Here is a 19,759-nt window from a genome sequence, read left to right as displayed (position 1 = left end):
AATAATTAAGCTAGTTTTAAGGATGAATTAGAAATCATGTACTTCTTGTTCTTTTGTAAAAAACATTTTTCACTTAAGAAAGGTGATGGATTCATAGGACATTCATAACTTTAAGGCATAGACACTAAGACACTAATGATCATGTAATAAGACACAAACATAAATAAAACATAAAGCATAATTTTTGAAAAACAGAGAAATAAAGAACAAGGAGATTAAAGAACGGGTCCACCTTAGTGATGGCGGCTTGTTCTTCCTCTTGAAGATCTTATGGAGTGCTTGAGCTCCTCAATGTCTCTTCCTTGCCTTTGTTGCTCCTCTCTCATGACTGATGACAAGTCATCATATACCCATTTTTCAAGCTAATTTCACTTGTTTTGTTAGCATTTATGCACTTTCTTGCATCCTAAGTAAATGATTTGGAGTGAAAATGCATAATGTCTCTAAATCAAGCAACCACCATGAAATTAATGTTAAATCATGAGGTTTAAGCTAATTTTAATTGAATTTTAATTGATTTATAAGCCTCTTGAATTTAGTGATACTTGGAGTGGTTGTTTTGGTTTATTATAGGTGAAGAAAAGAAAGAAAAGGAAAAGCGTGGCCTAAGAAGTGTAGCCCAAGGAAAGGAAAGTGTGGTCAAAGCAAGAGGAAGTGTGCCGCATGCAAGGGGGAGGCAAACATTGCCCTCCACAAGGGCACACTGCCCTCTAGGAGGGCAACATAAGGGAACCAAACAAGGAAGGCAACTCTGCCCTGCCCACTACAAGGGCAGAGCACAAAAGTGTGCCTTGGAACCAAGAAGAAGAGAACCTTGCCCTGCCCTCCACAAGGGCAGTATCGGGCTCACCAAGGAAGAAAATCAAAGGAAAAATGTCACCCATGCATGCCACAAGAATCGAACACGGACCAAGGAAGAAGCAAGGAACTAAGGTTGAGTGCCGTGCCAAGAAACCAAGGAAATTAATTGAGAGTGTGTCCCAGCCGTGTTTCGAACACGGGACATCAAAGTGGAAACAGTGCCCTGCCCTCCGCGAGGGCAGGGCAGCATTTTGTTGATGCATGGAGCTGGCGCACCAAAACTCAAATCTGGCGCACCAAGGCTCATTCCTGGCAGCACCAGCACGCACCAAGTTCGATCCTGGCAGCACCAAATTTTCCTGCCCTGCCCTCCACGAGGGCAGGGCAGCATCCTATGCACCAAGGAAATTTCTGGCGCACCAATTCTTGATTCTGGCGCACCAATTTTTGATTCTGGCGCACCAATTCTCGATTCTGGTAGCATTCAGCGCACCAACTTTTCCTGCCCTGCCCTTGGCGCGGGCAGGGCAGCGTTTTGAGCACCAAAGTCGCACCAGACCGCACCAAGGCTGCACCAACATGCACCAAATCCTGCCCTGCCCTCCACAAGGGCAGGGCAGCCTCCTGGGAGCAACTTCTCATGGGCCAAAAATTCAAATTAAAACCTCATTTTAATTCATTTCTTCACCAAATCAAAAGCCCATCCAAATCCCAAAATCCAAGAATAGAAAGTGTATAAATAGGAGCTAGTTTGATGTAATTAGGGACTTTTTGATTGACCTTTGGCTTAGCTTTTGAATTTTGCACTTTCTTTGAGCTTTGAATTTCTTGCAATTGTTCTTGAGAGACTTGACCGAGAGCTCAGAGGATTAAGGGAGAATTGACTGATCTCCTTCCTCATTCTTACTCGGGCAATTCTACTCTTCTGTTTCTGAGTTTTGGGTGTGTGAAATTGAGGAAATTCTGTCTCAATTCCCATCTAAAATCTCTTTAGATCCTTTTCTGCATAATTGAATTTGATTTCTGTTCTTCTACTGCTTCTTCTTTAATTTTCTGTCAATTGCTTTGATAACTCGGATCTGGGAAGGAAATTGGGTTTTAGGCTCTGCTACCTAAGCTCTTAAGTCCTGAGACCACAATTTACTTGGGTTCTTCTGTGAACCTTGCTGCATTTTACTTTAATTTTCTGTTTAAGCTTGCATTTATATTCTGCAATCCCAGTCCTCAAATCCCTTTTACATTCAAGCAATTTACATTTCTTGCACTTTAAGTTTCTACAATTTACATTTCTTGCACTTTAAGTTTCAGTCATTTAACTTCTTGTTCTTTAAGATTCAGTCTATTTTACTTTCTTGTTCTTTAATTTACTGCAATTTCCCCTCTCCCTTTACATTTCAAGCAATTTATCTTCTGTTAAATACAACCCACTCAACCAAAACTTGATTCGCTTGACTAAATCAACCACTAAACTAAAATTGCTCAATCCTTCAATCCCTGTGGGATCGACCTCACTCATGTGAGTTATTATTACTTGATGCGACCCGGTACACTTGCCGGTGAGTTTTGTGTTGGATCGTTTTCCACACATCAATGACTCTTTGGTCTTCTCTAATTTCATGGAGGATGATGGAATGTTCTTGGTGCTCCACCCTTAGTTGTCCCATGTTGGAACTCAATTCTCCTAGGGAGGTGTTGATTTGCTCCCAATAATTTCGTGGAGGAAAGTGCATCCCTTGAGGTATCTCAAGGATTTCATGATGAGGAGTTTCCTCATGCTCATGTCCATGAGTGGGATCTCTTGTTTGCTCCATCCTTTTCTTAGTTGTATCCATGAGGACTTGGTCCAACCTTTGATCAAAGTTGACCCTTTTTGAGTTTGAAAGGGACCTCGGGGATCACTTTCTTCATGGCCACAACTTCATAGAAGTGGTCTTGATGCACCCTTGAGATGAATCTCTCCATCTCCCATGACTCGGAGGTGGAAGCTTTTGCCTTCCCTTTCCTCTTTCTAGAGGTTTTTCCGGCCTTAAATGCCATAAATGGTTATGGAAAAATGAAAAGCAACGCTTTTACCACACCAAACTTAGAAGGTTTGCTCGTCCTCGAGCAAAAGAAGAAAGAAGAGAGTAGAAGAAGAGGAAATAGAGGAGATGGAGGGGGCTTTGTGTTTCGGCCAAGGGGGAGAAGTAGTGGTTAGGTTGTTTGAAAATGAGGGGGTGAAGATGGGTTTATATAGGGGTGGAGAGGGTGGGTATGGTTCGGCCATTATGGGTGGGTTTGGAAGGGAAAGTGGTTTGAATTTGAATGGTGAGGTAGGTGGGGTTTTATGAAGGATGGATGTGAGTGGTGAAGAGAATAGTGGGATTTGATAGGTGAGGGGTTTTTGGGGAAGAGGTATTGAGGTGATTGGTGAGTGGGTGAAGAAGAGAGAGAGTGGTGGGGTAGATGGGGATCCTGTGGGGTCCACAGATCCTGAGGTGTCAAGGATAACTCATCCCTGCACCAAGTGGCGTGCAAAAATGCCCTTTCTGCTAATCCTGGCGTTAAACGCCGGGCTGCTGCCCATTTCTGGTAACGCCATCTTCTTGCCCCTCCCTAGCGTTAAACGCCAGTCTGGTGCCCCTTTCTGGCGTTAAACGCCCAGAATGGTGCCAGATTGGGCGTTAAACGCCCATTTGCTGCCCTTACTGGCGTTTAAACGCCAGCAAGCTTTTCCTCCAGGGTGTGCTGTTTTACTTTCTATTTTTCATTCTGTTTTTGCTTTTTCAATTGTTTTTGTGACTTCACATGATCATCAACCTATAGAAAACAAAAAATAATAATGGAAAATAGATAAATATAACATTGGGTTGCCTCCCAACAAGCGCTTCTTTTTAATGTCAGTAGCTTGACAGTGGGCTCTCATGGAGCCTCACAGATGTTCAGAGTAATGTTGGAACCTCCCAACACCAAACTTAGAATCTGAATGTGGGGTTCAACACCGAACTTAGAATTTGGTTGTGGCCTCCCAACACCAAACTTAGAGTTTGACTGTGGGGGCTTTGTTTGACTCTGTTTTGAGAGAAGCTCTTCATGCTTCCTCTCCATGGTTACAAAGGGATATCCTTGAGCTTTAAACACAAGGGATTCTTCATTCACTTGAATGATCAATTCTCCTCTGTCAACATTAATCACAGCCTTTGCTGTGGCTAGGAAGGGTCTGCCAAGGATGATGGATTCATCCATGCACTTCCCAGTCTCTAGGACTATGAAATCAGCAGGGATGTAATGGTCTTCAATCTTTACCAGAACATCCTCTACAAGTCCATAAGCTTGTTTTCTTGAATTATCTGCCATCTCTAGTGAGATTCTTGCAGCTTGTACCTCAAAGATCTCTAGCTTCTCCATTACAGAGAGAGGCATGAAGTTTATGCTTGACCCTAGGTCACACAGAGCCTTCTTGAAGCTCATGGTGCCTATTGTACAAGGTATTGAGAACTTCCCAGGGTCCTGTCTCTTTTGATGTAATCTCTGCCTAGTCAAGTCATCCAGTTCTTTGGTGAGCAAAGGAGGTTCATCCTCCCAAGTCTCATTACCAAATAACTTGTCATTTAGTTTTATGATTGCTCCAAGGTAATTAGCGACTTGCTCTTCAGTGACATCTTCATCCTCTTCAGAGGAAGAATACTCATCAGAGCTCTTGAATGGCAGAAGTAAATCCAATGGAATCTCTATGGTCTCAGTGTGAGCCTCAGGTTCCCATGGTTCCTCATTAGGGAACTCATTCGAGGCCAGTGGACGTCCATTGAGGTCTTCCTCAGTGGCGATCACTGCCTCTTTCTCCTCTCCAAATTCGGCCATGTTTATGGCCTTACACTCTCCTTTTGGATTCTCTTCTTTATTGCTTGGAAGAGTACTAGGAGGGAGTTCAGTAACTTTCTTACTCAGCTGACCCACTCGTGCCTCCAAATTTCTAATGGAGGACCTTGTTTTAGTCATGAAACTTTGAGTGGTTTTAATTAGATCAAAGACTATAGTTGCTAAGTCAGAGGAGTTTTGCTTAGAATTCTCTGTCTGTTGCTGAGAAGATGATGAAAAAGGCTTGCCATTGCTAAACCTGTTTCTTCCACCATTATTGTTGTTGAAACCTTGTTGACGTCTCTGTTGATCCTTCCATGAGAGATTTGGATGATTTCTCCATGAAGGATTATAGGTGTTTCCATAGGGTTCTCCCATGTAATTCACCTCTTCCATTGATGGGTTCTCAGGATCATAAGCTTCTTCTTCAGATGAAGCGTCCTTAGTACTGCCTGGTGCAGCTTGCATTCCAGACAGACCTTGAGAAATCATATTGACTTGCTGAGTCAATATTTTGTTCTGAGCCAATATGGCATTCAGAGTATTAATCCCTAGAACTCTTTTCTTTTGATTCGTCCCATTGTTCACAGGATTCCTTTCAGAAGTGTACATAAATTGGTTATTTGCAACCATTTCAATGAGTTCTCGTGCTTCTGCAGGCGTCTTCTTCAGGTGAAGAGATCCTCTAGCAGAGCTGTCCAATGACATATTGGACAGTTCAGACAGACCATCATAGAAGATAGCTATGATGCTCCATTCAGAAAGCATGTCAGAAGGACACTTTCTGATCAATTGTTTGTATCTTTCCCAAGCTTCATAGAGGGATTCACCTTCCTTCTGTTTGAAGGTTTGGACTTCCACTCTAAGCTTACTCAATTTTTGAGGTAGAAAGAACTTTGCCAAGAAGGCATTGACTAGCTTTTCCCAAGAGTTCAGGCTTTCTTTAGGTTTTGAGTCTAACCATATTCTAGCTCTGTCTCTTACAGCAAAAGGGAATAGCATAAGTCTGTAGACTTCAGGGTCAACCCCATTGGTCTTGACAGTGTCACAGATTTGCATGAATTCAGCTAAAAACTGATGAGGATCTTCCAATGGAAGTCCATAAAACTTGCAGTTCTGTTGCATTAGGGAAACTAATTGAGGCTTAAGCTCAAAGTTGTTTGCTCCAATGGCAGGGATAGAGATGTTTCTCCCATAGAAGTCGGGAGTAGGTGCAGTAAAGTCACCCAGCACCTTCCTTGCATTGTTGGCATTGTTGTTGTTTTCGGCTGCCATGTCTTCTTCTTACTTGAAGATTTTTGTTAGGTCCTCTACAGAGAATAGTGCTTTAGCTTCTCTTAGCTTTCGCTTCAAGGTCCTTTCAGGTTCAGGGTCAGCCTCAACAAGAATGCCTTTGTCTTTGTTCTTGCTTATATGAAAGAGAAAAGAACAAGAAAGTATGGAATCCTCTATGTCACATGATAGAGATTCCTTGAGGTGTCAGAGGAAAAGAAGAATAGAAGGAGGAGGTACAAGAATTCGAACTTATCAAGAGGGGTAGAGTTCGAATTGTGCATTGAGGAGGAGTGTTAGTCCATAAATAGAAGGATGTGAGAAGAGGGGAAGAATTTTTGAATTTAAAGTAAAAGATTTTAAAATAATTAAAAGAAATTTTGAAAATTTGATTGATGATTTTCGAAAACTAAGATTGAGAAAGAAAAAAAGTGATTTTTGAAAAAGATTTTGAAATTAGAAGTCAAAAAGATATGATTGAAAACTATTTTGAAAAAGATGTGATTAAGAAGATATGATTGAAAAACAATTTAAAAAGATTTGATTTTTAAAATTAATGACTTGGCTAACAAGAAATTTAAAAGATATGATTCAGACATTAAACCTTTCTCAACAGAAAAGGTAACATACTTGAAATGTTGAATCAAATCATTAATTATTAGCAAGTATTTTTGAAAAATGGAAAGAAATTGATTTTGAAAATATATGATTGAAAATATATGATTTGAAAAAGATTTGATTTTGAAAAATTATGAAAACTTGAAAAAAATTTGAATTAAAAACAAAAGCTTCCCTCTTGTGCCATCCTGGCGTTAAACGCCCAGAATGGTATCCATTCTGGCATTTAACGCCCAAAATGCTACCCTTTTGGGCGTTAAATGCCCAGCCAGATACCTTGGCTGGCGTTTAAACGCCAGTTTTCCTTCTTCACTGGGCATTTTGAACGCCCAGCTTTTTCTGTGTAATTCCTCTGCTGCATGTTCTGAATCTTCAATTCTCTGTATTATTGACTTGAAAAGACACAAATTAAAAATTTTTTTTGAATTTTTAATGATGAGGAATAATCAAAATGCAACTAAGATCAAATAAACAATGCATGCAAGACACCAAACTTAGAAGTATGTATACTATTGACACTAACAAATTGAGAATGCATATGAGAAACAACAAAACACTCAAGACAAGAGAATTTAAAGATCAGAGCAAGGAAATCATCAAGAACAACTTGAAGATCAATGAAGAACATAATGCATGTAATTTTTGAAAATTAGAAGAATAAAGACATGCAATTGACACCAAACTTAAGATTAGACACTAGAGTCAAACAAGAAACATAAAAATATTTTTGATTTTAAGATTTTATATTTTTTTGGATTTTTTCAAAAATTGAGTGGAAAAGAAAATAAGGATATCAAAATTCTTAATAAGAATTTCCAAGTATCATGCAATGTTAGTCTAAAACTTTAGTCTAAAAAGATTAGACATGGCTAGCCAAGCTTCAGCAGGACATTACATTCAAGAGCTAAATTGATGAGAATCAATCAGCTTTTGTGATGATAAGAACATCACCTTGAAACTCTAGAATTCATTCTTAAAAATTTTGAAGAACAAAATAAAATAAAATTACCTAATCTAAGCAACAAGATGAACCGTCAGTTGTCCAAACTCGAATAATCCCCGGCAATGGCGCCAAAAACTTGGTGCATGAAATTGTGATCATCAATGGTGCCATCAACATGGTACGCTCAATTGCGATCTCAAGTCTTTATCACAACTTCGTACAACTAACCAGCAAGTGCACTGGGTCGTCCAAGTAATAAACCTTACGCGAGTAAGGGTCGATCCCACGGAGATTGTTGGTATGAAGAAAGCTATGGTCATCTTGTAAATCTCAATCAGGCGGATTCAAATGGTTATGGAGGATTGATAATTAAAAGATGAATAAAATATAAAATAAAGATAGAGATACTTATGTAATTCATTGGTGAGAATTTCAGATAAGCGTATGGAGATGCTTTGTCCCTTCCGTCTCTCTGCTTTCCTACTGTCTTCATCCAATCCTTCTTACTCCTTTCCATGGCAAGCTGTATGTTGGGCATCACCGTTGTCAATGGCTACAGTCCCGTCCTCTCAGTGAAAATGTTCAATGCGCTCTGTTACAGCACGGCTATTCATCTGTCGGTTCTCGATCATGTCGGAATAGAATCCAGTGATTCTTTTGCGTCTGTCACTAACGCACCACAATCGTGAGTTTGAAGCTCGTCACATTCATTCAATCCTTGAATCCTACTCAGAATACCACAGACAAGGTTTAGACCTTCCAGATTCTCAAGAATGCCGCCATCAATTCTAGCTTATACTATGAAGATTCTGATTAAGGAATCCAAGAGATACACATTCAAGCCTTGTTTGCATGTAGAACGGAAGTGGTTGTCAGGCACGCGTTCATAAGTGAGAATGATGATGAGCGTCATATAATCATCACATTCATCAGGTTCTTGAGTGCGAATGAATATCTTGGAACAAGAATAAGCTGAATTGAATAGAAGAACAATAGTAATTGCATTAATACTCGAGGTACAGCAGAGCTCCACACCTTAATCTATGGTGTGTAGAAACTCCACCGTTGAAAATACATAAGAACAAGGTCTAGCCATGGCCAAGAGGCCAGCCCCATGATCTAAGATAGCATAAGACTACTCAAAGATAGCTACCAAGATGAACTAGACGTCCAAAGATGATCCTAAGGTCTAAATTGATCCAAAGATGAAAATACAATAGCAAAAGGTCCTATTTATAGAGAACTAGTAGCTTAGGATTAAGAAAAATGAGTAAATGACGTAAAAATCCACTTCCGGACCCACCTGGTGTGTGCTTGGGCTGAGCATTGAAGCTTCTTTGTGTAGAGACTTTTCTTGGAGTTAAACGCCAGCTTTTGTGCCAGTTTGGGTGTTTAACTCCCACTTTTGTGCCAGTTCCGGCGTTAAACGCCGGGCAGTCTTGAGCTGATTTGGAACGCCGGTTTGAGCCATCAAACCTCAGGCAAAGTATGAACTATTATATATTGCTAGAAAGCCCAAAATGTCTACTTTCCAACGCAATTGAGAGCGTGCCAATTGGGTTTCTGCAGCTCTAGAAAATCCACTTCGAGTGCAAGGAGATCAGAATCCAACAGCATCTGCAGTTCTTTTTCAGCCTCTGAATCAGATTTTTGCTCAGGTCCATCAATTTCAGCCAGAAAATACCTGAAATCACAGAAAAATACATAAACTCAAAGTAAAGTCCAGAAAAGTGAATTTTAAATAAAAACTAATAAAAATATGATAAAAACTAACTAAAACATACTAAAAACATACTAAAAACAATGCCAAAAAGCGTATAAATTATCCGCTCATCAAAATGCTCTGTCACAGCACGGCTAATCATCTGTCGATTCTTGATCATGCCGGAATAGAATCCATTGATTCTTTTGCGTTTGTCATCACGCCCAACAATCGCAAGTTTGAAGCTCGTCACAGTCATTCAATCCTTGAATCCTACTCGGAATACCACAGACAAGGTTTAGACTTTTCTGGACTCTTGGTGGATGAAATTGTGATCATCAAAGTTGGTCTCTTTGTTATTGTATGGAATCATTATTGTGGCTCTATGCTATGTGTGGATACAACTCCGTTCAACTTAACCAGTGGTGGACAAAATTGTGATCACTACAACTTCGCACAACTAACCAGCAAGTGTACTGGGTCGTCCAAGTAATAAACCTTACGCGAGTAAGGGTCGATCCCACAGAGATTGTTGGTATGAAGCAAGCTATGGTCACCTTGTAAATCTTAGTCAGGCAAACTCAAATGGTTATGGATGATGAATAAAACATAAAGATAAAGATAGAGATACTTATGTAATTCATTGGTGGGAATTTCAGATAAGCGTATGAAGATGCTTGGTCCCATCCGTCTCTTTGCTTTCCTACTGTCTTCATCCAATCCTTCCTACTCCTTTCCATGGCAAGTTGTATGCAAGGGTTTCACCGTTGTCAGTGGCTACCTCCCATCCTCTCAGTGGAAATGTTCAACGCACCCTGTCACGGCACGGCTATCCAGCTGTCGGTTCTCGATCATGTCAGAATAGAATCCAGTGATTCTTTTGCGTCTGTCACTAACGCCCCACAATCGCGAATATGAAGCTCGTCACAGTCATTCAATCATTGAATCCTACTCAGAATACCACAGACAAGGTTTAGACCTTCCGGATTCTCTTGAATGCCGCCATCAATTCTAGCTTATACCACGAAGATTCCGGTTAAAGAACCCAAGAGATATCCACCCAATCTAAGGTAGAACGGAGGTGGTTGTCAGGCACACGTTCATAGGTGAGAATGATGATGAGTGTCACGGATCATCACATTCATCAAGTTGAAGAACAAGTGATATCTTGGAACAAGAACAAGCGAAATTGAATAGAAGAACAGTAGTAATTGCATTAATACTCGAGGTACAGCAGAGCTCCACACCTTAATCTATGGTGTGTAGAAACTCCACCGTTGAAAATACATAAGAACAAGGTCTAGGCTTGGCCATGAGGCCAGCCTCCCAATGATCTAAGAACTAGATGTCCGAAGATGAAAATACAATAGTAAAAGGTCCTACTTATAGAGAACTAGTAGCCTAAGGTTTACAAAGATGAGTAAATGATATAAAAATCCACTTCCGGGCCCACTTGGTGTGTGCTTGGGCTGAGCATTGAAGCATTTTCGTGTAGAGACTTCTCTTGGAGTTAAACGCCAGCTTTTGTGCCAGTTTGGGCGTTTAACTCCCATCCTTGTGCCAGTTCCGGCGTTTAACGCTGGGAATTCTGAAGGTGACTTTGAACACCGATTTGGGCCATCAAATCTTGGGCAAAGTATGGACTATCATATATTGCTGGAAAGCCCAGGATGTCTACTTTCCAAAGCCGTTGAGAACGCGCCAATTGGGCTTCTGTAGCTCCAGAAAATCCACTTCGAGTGCAGGGAGATCAGAATCCAACAGCATCTGCAGTCCTTTTCAGCCTCTGAATCAGATTTTTGCTCAGGTCCCTCAATTTCAGCCAGAAAATACATGAAATCATAGAAAAACACACAAACTCATAGTAAAGTCCAGACAAGTGAATTTTAACTAAAAACTAATAAAAATATACTAAAAACTAACTAGAACATACCAAAAAAAACATACTAAAAACAATGCCAAAAAGTGTACAAATTATCCGCTCATCACAACACCAAACTTAAATTGTTGCTTGTCCCCAAGCAACTGAAAATCAAATAAGATAAAAAGAAGAGAATATGCAATGAATTCCAAAAACATCTATGAAGATCAGTATTAATTAGATGAGCGGGGCTTTTAGCTTTTTGCCTCTGAACAGTTTTGGCATCTCACTCTATCCTTTGAAATTCAGAATGATTGGCTTCTTTAGGAACTCATAATCCAGATAGTGTTATTGATTCTCCTAGTTAAGTATGATGATTCTTGAACACAGCTACTTATTGAGTCTTGGCCGTGGCCCAAAGCACTCTGTCTTCCAGTATTACCACCAGATACATACATGCCACAGACACATAATTGGGTGAACCTTTTCAGATTGTGACTCAGCTTTGCTAGAGTCCCCAATTAGAGGTGTCCAGGGTTCTTAAGCACACTCTTTTTGCCTTGGATCACAACTTTATTTCTTTCTAGATCATCTTTTTTTTTTCTTTTTCTTTCTTTTTCTCTTTCTTTTTCTTTCTCTTTTTTTTCGAAATTTTTTTTTTGTATTCACTGCTTTTTCTTGCTTCAAGAATCATTTTTATGATTTTTCAGATCCTCAGTAACATGTCTCCTTTTTCATCATTCTTTCATGAGCCAACATTCATGAACCACAAATTCAAAAGACATATGCACTGTTTAAGCATACATTCAGAAAATAAAAATATTGCCACCACATCAAAATAATTAATCTGTTATAAAATTCAAAATTCATGCAATTCTTTTCTTTTTCAATTAAGAACATTTTTCATTCAAGAAAGGTGATGGATTCATAGGACATTCATAACTTTAAGGCATAGACACTAAGACACTAATGATCACAAGACACAAACATGGATAAACATAAGCACTAAAATTCGAAAAACAGGAAAATAAAGAACAAGGAAATTAAAGAACGGGTCCACCTTAGTGATGGCAGCTTGTTCTTCCTCTTGAAGATCCCATGGAGTGCTTGAGCTCCTCAATGTCTCTTCCTTGTCTTTGTTGCTCCTCTCTCATGATTCTTTAATCTTCTCTAATTTCATGGAGGAGAATGGAATGTTCTTGGTGCTCCACCCTTAGTTGTCCCATGTTGGAACTCAATTCTCCTAGGGAGGTGTTCAGTTGCTCCCAATAGTGTTGTGGAGGAAAGTGCATCCCTTGAGGCATCTCAGGGATTTGATGATGAGAGGGATCTCTTGTTTGCTCCATCCTCTTCTTAGTGATGGGCTTGTCCTCATCAATGGGGATGTCTCCCTCTATGTCAACTCCAACTGAATAACAGAGGTGACAAATGAGATGAGGAAAGGCTAACCTTGCCAAGGTAGAAGACTTGTCCGCCACCTTATAAAGTTCTTGGGATATAACCTCATGAACTTCTATTTCTTCTCCAATCATGATGCTATGAATCATGATAGCCCGGTCTATAGTAACTTCGGACCGGTTGCTAGTGGGAATGATTGAGCGTTGGATAAACTCCAACCATCCTCTAGCCACGGGCTTGAGGTCATGCCTTCTCAATTGAATCGGCTTCCCTCTTGAATCTCTCTTCCATTTGGCGCCCTCTTCACAGATGTCTATGAGGACTTGGTCCAACCTTTGATCAAAGTTAACCCTTCTGATGACAAGTCATCATATACCCATTTTTCAAGCTAATTTCACTTGTTTTGTTAGCATTTATGCACTTTCTTGCATCCTAAGTAAGTGATTTGGAGTGAAAATGCATAACTTCTCTAAATCAAGCAACCACCATGAAATTAATGATAATCCATGAGGTTTAAGCTAATTTTAATTGAATTTTAATTGATTTATAAGCCTCTTGAATTTAGTGATACTTGGAGTGGTTGTTTTGGTTTATTATAGGTGAAAAAAGAAAAGAAAAGGAAAAGCGTGGCATAAGAAGTGTAGCCCAAGGAAAGGAAAGTGTGGTCAAAGCAAGAGGAAGTGTGCCGCATGCAAAGGGGAGGCAAACATTGCCCTCCACAAGGGCACACTGCCCTCTAGGAGGGCAACATAAGGAAACCAAACAAGGAAGGCAACTCTGCCCTGCCCACTACAAGGGCAGAGCACAAAAGTGTGCCTTGGAACCAAGAAGAAGAGAACCTTGCCCTGCCCTCCACAAGGGCAGTATCGGGCTCACCAAGGAAGAAAATCAAAGGAAAAATGTCACCCATGCATGCCACAAGACTCGAACACGGACCAAGGAAGAAGCAAAGAACTAAGGTTGAGTGCCGTGCCAAGAAACCAAGGAAATTAATTGAACGTGTGTCCCAGCCGTGTTTCGAACACGGGACAGCAAAGTGGCAACACTGCCCTGCCCTCCGCGAGGGCAGGGCAGCATTTTGATGATGCATGGAGCTGGCGCACCAAAACTCAAATCTGGCGCACCAAGGCTCATTCCTGGCAGCACCAGCACGCACCAAGCTCGACCCTGGCAGCACCAAAATTTCCTGCCCTGCCCTCCGCGAGGGCAGGGCAGCATCCTATGCACCAAAGCAATTTCTGGCGCACCAATTCTTGATTCTGGCAGCACCAAGGCAATTTCTGGCGCACCAACTTTTCCTGCCCTGCCCTTGGCGCGGGCAGGGCAGCGTTTGGCGCACCAAGGCCGCACCAGACTGCACCACGCCCGCACCAGCAACGCACCAAACATCAATTTTCTGCCCTGCCCTCCACAAGGGCAGGGCAGCCTCCTGGGAGCAACTTTTCATGGGCCGAAAATCCAAATTAAAACCCCATTTTAATTCATTTCTTCACCAAATCAAAAGCCCATCCAAATCCCAAAATCCAAGAATAGAAAGTGTATAAATAGAAGCTAGTTTGATGTAATTAGAACCTTTTGGACTTACCTTTAGCTTGGCTTTTGAATTTTGCACTTTCTTTGAGCTTTGAATTTCTTGTAATTGCTCTTGAGAGACTTGACCGAGAGCTCAGAGGAGTAAGGGAGAATTGACTGATCTCCTTCCTCATTCTTACTCGGGCAATTCTACTCTTCTGTTTCTGAGTTTTGGGTGTGTGAAATTGAGGAAATTCTGTCTCAATTCCCATCTAAAATCTCTTTAAATCCTTTTCTGCACAATTGAATTTGATTTCTGTTCTTCTACTGCTTCTTCTTTAATTTTCTGTCAATTGCTTTGATAACTCGGATCTGGGAAGGAAATTGGGTTTTAGGCTCTGCTACCTAAGCTCTTGAGTCCTGAGATCACAATTTACTTGGGTTCTTCTGTGAACCTTGCTGCATTTTACTTTAATTTTCTGTTTAAGCTTTCATTGCTTCCAATTCAATTCCTGCTATATTAACTGTGGCAATTCAATTTTTCTTTGTTTATATTCTGCAATCCCAATCCTCAAACCCCTTTTATTTTCAAGCCATTTATCTTTCTTGCCATTTAAGTTACTGTAATTTATATTTCTTGCACTTTAAGTTTCAGTTATTTACTTTCTTGTTCTTTAAGATTCAGCAAGTTTACTTTCCTGCTCTTTAATTTAATGCAATTTCCCCTCTCCCTTTACATTTCAAGCAATTTATCTTCTGTTAAATACAACCCACTCAATCAAAACTTGATTCGCTTGACTAAATCAACCACTAAACTAAAATTCCTCAATCCTTCAATCCCTGTGGGATCGACCTCACTCATGTGAGTTATTATTACTTGATGCGACCCGGTACACTTGCCGGTGAGTTTTGTGTTGGATCGTTTTCCACACATCAAGTTTTTGGCGCCGTTGCCGGGGATTGAAATAGATTGACAATGATTAAGTGAAGTGGAGGTCTAGATCAAGCACTTTTTCTTTATCTTTTTACTAACATACTAACTGTTTGAGAAATTGCCTCTATCAATTCACTAACAGTTTATTTTAACTAACTTCATTTGATCCTCAAGTGTGCTGCCATTTATTCCTCCTGTTTGATCGCATGCCACAGGAAATCAAGTTTATACAAACAAGGAGTATCATGACATGAAGCCACCACTCATTACACTCATCAAGAACAATTGTTCTTATGATGGAAATCCATCGGAGGATCCTCAACAGCACATATCTACTTTCCTGAGAACTTGTAATGCGGTCAACACCGATGGTTCAGATCATGACACTTACAAGATCCTGTTATTCCCTTTCTCATTAAAGGGTGAAGCTGCACAATGGTTTGAAACTTTTCCTCAAGGAAGTATCACTAGTTGGGATGATTTGGTCACCAAATTTCTAGCCAAATTCACCTCATCCAGAGAGATCATCCAGCTGAAAGAGGAGGAACATCTATTCACACAAGGGGACGAAGAACCACTCTTCAAGGCCTGGGAAAGATACAAGAAAGCAACTGATAAAGTGGGCTTCCGAGCTTTCTATGAAGGATTGACCCCAGAAACAAGAAAAGCAGTGGACTACTTCTCAGATGGCTTACTCAAAGCAACAACAACCGCCCAAGGAATTGCAGACCTCAATGACAAAGGAGTCAACAACCAACAGTCATTTGAGAAACCACAGAATGCAATCTCAGAAAAAGAAGTGATGAATAGTGAAGGGGTGAATGCTTTCAAAGACTTAAACAGACAAATGCACCCTCAACCACAGCAAAACATGGAGACATCTGCTGCAGTGAATGCCAAATTTCCACCATGGAGACCCCATTCCTATCTGAGAATGAGGGAGTCTCAACATCAAGAACAAGGAAGTCTCCACCAAAGCAACCTCATGATCACAAACAATCAATATCACACACCCACTAATACCATTCAAAGCCAACCCTCACAACACAGACACTCCCAAACCCATCTCAACTGGAGAAGGAGTGAGTACCAAAATCACAAACCAAGGGAATTCCATTATAACAACCCTAACTTCATAAACCATCAAAAACACCATTACAGCAATAACAACCACTACATGCCACCACCGCACCCACCCTTCCCACCTTTAACATCTCATAACCAACCAACCTCACAAGACTCTCAGAGAATCACAAACTTGGAGATCCTAATAGAGAGAATGATGAAACACCAAGAGGAAACAAGAAGGAACCAAACAATGTTAATCAAAGGAATTGAGGAGCAGATAGCTCAATTGGCGAAGCACTTTGCAGAAATGGGTGAGAAGAAACCAAATACTTTCCTCAAACCCATTGAAGATAAACCAACCAACAACGAAGATGCTACAAAGAAGGAATGATGGAAAAGGATCATAGAGGACAATGAAAAAGGAAGTACCAGCCAAGAAAAACACAACAGGGAATTCCTTCAAAGAGGGACAGAGGATAAAACTAAAGACAAGCAGAAAATCCCCACTGGAAAGTTTTCACTAGGGGATCGAGTGATGATCAATATCCAAACCATGAAGGTATCCCCACAGTTGTCTGATCACTACACTGTGACTAAGATCCTTCCACAAGAATTTATAGAGGTCGTCAAAGAGGAAACCGGAAGGAAGTTCACAGTGAAGAAAGACAAGCTAAGGCACTGTGATTTTCAACCTCCATGATCAGCAAAAATGAAGATGTCAAGCTAGTGACAATAAAAGAGCGCTTGTTGGGAGGCAACCCAACCTGAGGTAGTTCTCTTTTTCATAGCTTTTTCAATAAAAACGTTGAATAATTGGTATGCATTGCAAGGAGCTAAGTTTGGTGTTGCACACCAAAACAATTTGAGGGAGAATGAAAACTTCTAAGTTTGGTGTTCCACCAAAATATCATTTAAAAACACATTCTCACCTCTTGCATGATTCTAGCTCCAAGCAATCAAACATTATTCAACTGTTGAATTGTTTTCTAGCTTTAATTTCATTAACCTTTAGCAAGGATACATAGTTTCAAATATGGTTGACTTGTTGCATCTGAGGCAGTGGCAAACAATTAAGTTTGGTGTCCCTACACCAAAAAAATCAATCCTGGAACCACACTCAGTTTATGTATACTAACCATATAATTAAGGGCTTGAGAAGCAAGCAACTTTGAGGATTATGCAGGACATGAGTCAATAATTGAAGACATTATGCATCTTAACTCAAAGAAAACACAACAGAAGGAAGAATCAAAGGGCTGCAACTTCAAAGGTTGTATCTAACCTTAATCCTTGCTGCTGTGAAGTGTTTTTGAATCTGGAAACCATTGTATATCTTGCTAAAGTGTTTATCTAGTTGCAAGTGAAATTGTTTGTTAAAAATGCTAAGTTTGCACAATGCTTGTTATCCATCACTTAGCTTGAAAATTGTTTTGTTTCCCATATGCTTAAATAAAAGAGTTTGGTTTGAATTGAAAAGAGAAATATCCAATGTTGCATAAGTATGAATGGAAGTTGGTGGTGGTATATGTGTTTGATTAAATGCATAACTCATGAAATAATTGTTGCATAATATCATTCTTAGTCAATTGTGAGTTAGATTGCTGTTATAAAGACTCTTCTCAATAATGAAAAAGCCCTTGGTAACAAAAACAGAAAGAAAAGAGAAAGAAAAAGCCAAAATGGCAAGAAAAACAAAGAATAAAGGTTGGACACCAATAGCTTGAACCTTAGGACATATGCCTGTGGTGTTCTTGTACTAAGATCTGCTTGGATGAGTAAATTCTAAGGGGTATTTTAAAACCCGGTCACTTAGATCAACTGATTTGGGATGGCCAATTGAAAATCCACAATAAAGAGCAACTTAGATACAGAACATTTAGTTATCTAAAGAGATGCTGGGCATCAATGATCCTAGGAAGAATTAGTAAGCCAAGTGTCTGTGGTGGAGAGATGTTGAGTAAAGGAAAGAAACAAATAAGGCCAAAGGCTAATACTGCAGCATTTGACACCAAACCTCCAAAAAGAATAATAAGCTTGTTAAGCATTGGAAGCCAAGAAAAGTTAGCAAGGGAGGAATCACAAAGTGAGTCTTATAACAGCAAGTTTAGCAAACCTTTGATGCAAAATGTATATCATGTAACATCAACAATAAGTGAGTTATCATTGTCTGCATAATGACCCCATAGATTAAGTTCTGCTATCTGCATAATAAGGATATGTATTCTTTTCTTATTCATTTCAATTTCTCTTAGTTTTGATGCTTGCTTGGGGACAAGCAAGATTTAAGTTTGGTGTTGTGATGACAAGTCATCATATACCCATTTTTCAAGCTAATTTCACTTGTTTTGTTAGCATTTATGCACTTTCTTGCATCCTAAGTAAGTGATTTGGAGTGAAAATGCATAACTTCTCTAAATCAAGCAACCACCATGAAATTAATGATAATCCATGAGGTTTAAGCTAATTTTAATTGAATTTTAATTGATTTATAAGCCTCTTGAATTTAGTGATACTTGGAGTGGTTGTTTTGGTTTATTATAGGTGAAGAAAAGAAAAGAAAAGGAAAAGCGTGGCCTAAGAAGTGTAGCCCAAGGAAAGGAAAGTGTGGTCAAAGCAGGAGGAAGTGTGCCGCATGCAAAGGGGAGGCAAACATTGCCCTCCACAAGGGCACACTGCCCTCTAGGAGGGCAACATAAGGAAACCAAACAAGGAAGGCAACTCTGCCCTGCCTACTACAAGGGCAGAGCACAAAAGTGTGCCTTGGAACCAAGAAGAAGAGAACCTTGCCCTGCCCTCCACAAGGGCAGTATCGGGCTCACCAAGGAAGAAAATCAAAGGAAAAATGTCACCCATGCATGCCACAAGACTCGAACACGGACCAAGGAAGAAGCAAAGAACTAAGGTTGAGTGCCGTGCCAAGAAACCAAGGAAATTAATTGAACGTGTGTCCCAGCCGTGTTTCGAACACGGGACAGCAAAGTGGCAACACTGCCCTGCCCTCCGCGAGGGCAGGGCAGCATTTTGATGATGCATGGAGCTGGCGCACCAAAACTCAAATCTGGCGCACCAAGGCTCATTCCTGGCAGCACCAGCACGCACCAAGCTCGACCCTGGCAGCACCAAAATTTCCTGCCCTGCCCTCCGCGAGGGCAGGGCAGCATCCTATGCACCAAAGCAATTTCTGGCGCACCAATTCTTGATTCTGGCAGCACCAAGGCAATTTCTGGCGCACCAACTTTTCCTGCCCTGCCCTTGGCGCGGGCAGGGCAGCGTTTGGCGCACCAAGGCCGCACCAGACTGCACCACGCCCGCACCAGCAACGCACCAAACATCAATTTTCTGCCCTGCCCTCCACAAGGGCAGGGCAGCCTCCTGGGAGCAACTTTTCATGGGCCGAAAATCCAAATTAAAACCCCATTTTAATTCATTTCTTCACCAAATCAAAAGCCCATCCAAATCCCAAAATCCAAGAATAGAAAGTGTATAAATAGAAGCTAGTTTGATGTAATTAGAACCTTTTGGACTTACCTTTAGCTTGGCTTTTGAATTTTGCACTTTCTTTGAGCTTTGAATTTCTTCTAATTGCTCTTGAGAGACTTGACCGAGAGCTCAGAGGATTAAGGGAGAATTGACTGATCTCCTTCCTCATTCTTACTCGGGCAATTCTACTCTTCTGTTTCTGAGTTTTGGGTGTGTGAAATTGAGGAAATTCTGTCTCAATTCCCATCTAAAATCTCTTTAAATCCTTTTCTGCACAATTGAATTTGATTTCTGTTCTTCTACTGCTTCTTCTTTAATTTTTTGTCAATTGCT

General features: G+C 40.5%; 1 non-coding gene across 1 annotated transcript; it reads left to right on the top strand.

The window, feature by feature from the left end:
• Positions 1–5,400: 5,400 nt before the first annotated feature.
• On the top strand, positions 5,401–5,508 carry LOC112799415 (small nucleolar RNA R71). The gene has a single exon (XR_003200997.1). It is a non-coding gene; the product is annotated as a small nucleolar RNA R71 (small nucleolar RNA).
• Positions 5,509–19,759: the final 14,251 nt, after the last annotated feature.

The sequence above is a fragment of the Arachis hypogaea genome, chromosome 4 (assembly GCF_003086295.3).
Source record: "Arachis hypogaea cultivar Tifrunner chromosome 4, arahy.Tifrunner.gnm2.J5K5, whole genome shotgun sequence".
Taxonomy (NCBI): domain Eukaryota; kingdom Viridiplantae; phylum Streptophyta; class Magnoliopsida; order Fabales; family Fabaceae; genus Arachis; species Arachis hypogaea.
Note: the sequence above shows the minus strand (reverse complement) of the source record. Positions and strands in the feature narration are given on the sequence as shown.